Source organism: Palaemon carinicauda, chromosome 12 (genome assembly GCF_036898095.1).
Source record: "Palaemon carinicauda isolate YSFRI2023 chromosome 12, ASM3689809v2, whole genome shotgun sequence".
In the NCBI taxonomy this organism is placed as follows: Eukaryota; Metazoa; Arthropoda; class Malacostraca; order Decapoda; family Palaemonidae; genus Palaemon; species Palaemon carinicauda.
In genome coordinates, this window is record NC_090736.1 from 124,832,235 (window position 1) to 124,837,234 (window position 5,000).

A 5,000-nucleotide genomic window follows, 5' to 3' on the forward strand; every position below is an offset into this window, starting at 1 on the left:
CAAGCACACACATGCATACTCACTGATGTACACAAGCACACACATGCCTACTCACTGACATACACAAGCACACATGCATACTCACTGACGTACACATGCACACACATGCATACTCACTGACATATACATGCACACACATGCATACTCACTGACATACACAAGCACACACATGCATACTCACTGATGTACACAAGCACACACATGCCTACTCACTGACATACACAAGCACACATGCATACTCACTGACGTACACATGCACACACATGCATACTCACTGACATACACAAGCACACACATGCATACTCACTGACATACACATGCACACACATGCATACTCACTGACATGTACATGCACACAAATGCATGCACACACACCAGCACACACGATTCATTAACTGTTTCACTTACTTTATTCTTGTTTCAGGTCGCAGGGTCAATGTTGTTGTCCCTCAGGAGATGCCTGTGGGAGAGGAAGGTGAAGTTGAAGGTGAGGTTAACCCTAAGAGGACTCGTGTTGTTGAATGGAAGAAGGACGACATTGACATCCAACCCCTGCCCGACTTCATTCATCCACAGCCGGACTTCTTGAGGGAACCTTATGAGTATTTCTCTCAGTTCTTCACAGCTGAATTGAGGGAACACATCGTTTACCAGTCCAACCTGTACTCAAGACAGAAGGATTTAAGAGGTCACTTCCACATATCAGAAGATGATCTCATGGTTTTCCTTGGCCTCATCATATACATGGGCCTGGTTCCTCTCCCTAGCATCATCAACTTCTGGGCCGTGAAGACCAAGATTCCTCAGGTTGCAGACTTCATGTCCAGGAACCGCTTCAAGGCCATTCGATCATCACTTCACTTCAACGAAAATGACCAGGCAGAAGGCTCCCAAGATCGGTTCTTCAAGGTGAGAGTCCCCTTCACCAAGGTCACCAGAGAGTTCCTGAAAGTTACCAAGACTCCTATCCATTCCATTGATGAAGTGATGGTTACCTACAAGGGCACCAGGGCTGGTAACCTTCGCCAGTATGTAGCCAAGAAGCCTGACAAGTGGGGCTACAAGTTGTTCTGCCGCTCCAGCGTGGATGGATTTATGCATGATATTTTTATGTACCAAGGGGAGACAACCTTTGTGAGCCACCCTACTCAGCTGCCTGAAGAGGAGAAAGCCATGTCTGTGACTTCCAAGTTTGTTGTCTCCCTTGTTAAGACCATCAAGGACCCAAGCCACGCAGCAGTGTATGCAGACAACTACTTCACCAGTATAAGGTTGGCCAAGTACCTGAGATTGGAGTATGGATGCCGGTCTGTGGGAACTGCCAGGGAAAACCGAGTTGGACATCCTCCCCTGAAGTCTGCGAAGGAGATGAGCAAGAAGACGACGCAAAGGGGCACACTGGACTACGTCTCTTCTGATGGCATCCTCGTTGCAAGATGGAAGGACAACAGCGTCGTGACAATCTTGTCCACTGATGTCGGTGTCAAGCCCATGGGAACAGTGGAGCGGTACGACAGGGCACAGAAGAAGAAGGGTTCCCATTCCTTGTCCAACTGCCATCCAGATGTACAACAACCGCATGGGTGGCATCGACAAAAGTGACATGTTGGCACACCTCTACAAGACCCCTTTCAAAGCAAAGAGGTACTACATGAGGCTCTTTGCTTACCTCCTGGATCTGATCATCTGCAACGCTTGGATTTTGTACAAGAGGGATTTCTTGGCTTTGCTGGAGAACCCAAAGCCCCTCAAGGACTTCCGACTGGATATCTCAAATTGTCTGAGAAGTTTCAAGACATCAAAAGTCAAGATTACTAGGAATTCTCTTGGCACCAGGGATGTCGCTTTGCCCAAAAGGGGCCAACGGGCAGTTTTGTCAAGTGTAGAGTCACGCCAGGATGCCACTGCCCTACACATGCCAAAGCATGTCCCCATGAGGCAGACCTGCAAGATCTGTTCTACTGCAGGCCACATCCACCGGTCTCGCTGGATGTGTGAGGAGGGCAAGGTGGCCCTTTGCCTCACTGAAAGTCGAAATTGTTTTGCTTTATTCCATAAGATTTCTAAGTAATCTTTTTTTTCTGCTCTTTTTCACTAGATTTTAAAGTAAGTTTTATAATGTTTCTATTTTTTCAATTATGAGTAAGGTTTAATATATTTTGTGCATTTTCATAGTATTTTTGTATTTTTATAGTATTTTTGTATTTATTGTATATTGTATTTTCTTGTATTTGTAACATATTTCTTATTTAATTAAATTGTTAAGCCAAATACGTGTTTCTGTTATACATTGGAACTATAAAAAAACGGTTTAATCAATGATAATCATATGATTTCTGGGCGAATCAATATTAGTAGAAACTTCAAAATCTCTGACGTTAAGGTCCAATAGATCCCATATGGGATGAGCGTGGTTCGCCTAAACTCGCCCAAGGCCCCCAAATGGGATACTTCATTGCATGCCATTATTTTGCTAATTTGGGAAAATTTTTAAAATGACACAGGAATAAAAAGGTCTTGTATTTACTAATACTACAACATACTAAAAGGAATTTTTAGAGTTTCCCATAAAACCTAGGGTGGATTTGAGGTGATCTCGACCCTTGTCGTTTCAGGCATCTCACTACCACCTCGCTGTCTAGAACCAGTCTTATGTGGGTCGAGTGGCGAGGAGAAACTTTCTTTAGTGTCAGAAGTACTACCATGGCTTCTAGAAGGTTGATGTGAAATGACTTGAAAAGATTGGACCAAGCTCCTTGGACTCACATCTGATGAGAGTGGCCTCCCCAGCCTTCCTTTGAAGCGTCTGTGTGGATATTTACTGACAGGGGAGGAGGTTGAAGAAGTATTGATTTTTCAATTGATTAGCATTGGACCACGGCTTGAGAAGCGGTCGCAGTCGAGTCGGTAGTGGTATTATTAGATCTCTTCGTGTGTTTGATGCGTATTTTCTCCAGACTCCTGCTATTTCTTTCCTCTTCTTACTAGGAATGGAAAGCTGATGTGTCTCCAAATTCCAGTGGATTCCCAACCACTGAAAATTTTTGAGCTGGAGAAAGACGAGACTTTTTGATGTTGATCTTGAATCCCAAATGTTCCAGGAACTGGATCACTATCTTAGAAGCTTGCATGCATTCTGTCTTGGATGCTGCCCACACCAGCCAGTCGTCCAAGTAGGCTACTACTTGGACCCCCTTTAGGCGTAATTGATGGACGGGTACGTTCGCGAGCTTCGTGAAAATCCTTGGAGCTATGTTTAGCCCGAAAGGCATGGCTCTGAAGGCGTAAAGTTTTCTATGTAACTTGAAGCCTAGGTAGGAGGAGAGGTGACGATTAATTGGAATGTGCCAATAAGTGTCAGACAAGTCTATAGAGACAGTATATGACCTTCTGTGCAGCAGGGTCCTTATGTGCTGAAGCGTGAGTATTCTGAACTTGTAGTTCACTATGAACTTGTTGATTGGCAACAAGTCGAGAATAACTGAGTTTTTCTGAGTCCTTCTTAGGAACACAAAACAGCCTTCCTTGGAATTTTATGGACTTAACTTTCCAGATTACTCTTTTGTCTAAGAGTTCTCGGACATATTCTTCCAGAACGGGGGATGAATGTTGGAAGAATTGAGGAAATTTAGATGGAGGACTGCTCCAGCTCCAACCTAGTCCATTTTTAATTAGGCTGTGGGCCCAGGGATCGAAGGTCCAGCATTCCCTAATTAGCTGTAGTCTCCCTCCTACTGGAAGTATCTTACTTCTGCTGTTGTGGACCTGAGGCCTTGCCTCCTTGACCGCGTCCTCCCCTGTATCCCCTTCCTCTTGAAGGGCGTCTAGAAGAACCTCTGGCTGTTCCTCTAGCTCTCGAACGAAAGGAAGAAGTCTGCCTTTCGAAGGCTGGGTTAAGAATTGGGGACTGTGTCGCCTTTTGTTGAGGTACCAGCTGGTACGTGGTTGGAGGTTGTGCCACTATCTGAGGCACCGCGGTCACAGGAAGTTGTTGTTGTTGCTGTCGGTAGGGTTTAGCCGGCCAAGAGGATGGCCTAGGCCTTTTTGTCTTCCTCTTGGGTTGGGGACCCTCATCCGAAGAAGACTTTCTCTTGAGATCTAACCCCCACTTTTTAAAAAGGTTCCTATTCTCTGTGGCGAACTTGTCTACTACCTCTTTAACCACTTCATTGGGAAAGAGTTCTTTACCCCAAATACGAGAGGAGATCAGTTTCCTCGGTTCGTGCCTCACAGCAGCCGAGGCGAACACGAACTCTCTACAGGCTCTCCTAGCTTTAATAAAGCTATAGACATCCTTCGTAACTGTGGCCAGATAGGTTTTGGCCACAACCATGAACATGTCCTAGATCTTGGGGTCACTTGCCATCGTTTCTAGTGGTGTTTTGCAACGACATCGATGCCACAAGTCTTTCCTTTGTCTCTTGCTCTCTATGCAATAAAACGTCCGACAGTTTTGGAAGTGCCTCACCGAACTGGCGTTTAGCAATATCAGCTTCCAGCTTCCCGACTGAGAAGGTAAGGTGTACGTCCTTCCAGTCTTCTTGGTCCAAGGGCAAGGTCAGAGATAACGGCTTGCACTCCTCCAAGGAGGGGCATGGTTTCCCTGCCTCCACCGCCTTTGAAGCTGCCTTATATCCCTTTTCCAAGAAGGGAAAGGCTCTGGTAGGAGAGGCAACAAAGGAGGGAAGCTTCTTACTCAAGGCGGACACCTTTGAGTTAGTGAAGCCCCACTCTTTCATCGAGCTCGCTAGTAACGTCTGAGCTATACTATGGTAAAAAACTATGACCTCCTTCTGCTCCGTCTCCTCCTTTGAGGCTGGCTTCTTCCTAAGACGGACATAGCAGTCCAGTTAAGAATCTTTGTTGGGCCAAAATTCCACTTCTTCCTAGGGAATTGCTCCCAACTTTTCTGAGATCACGATCTTCCCGGTTGTCATTGGCATGTGTTCGGCATACCTCCAAAGATTGGTATTCGAGCACAAAGGAAGATCCTCCACACT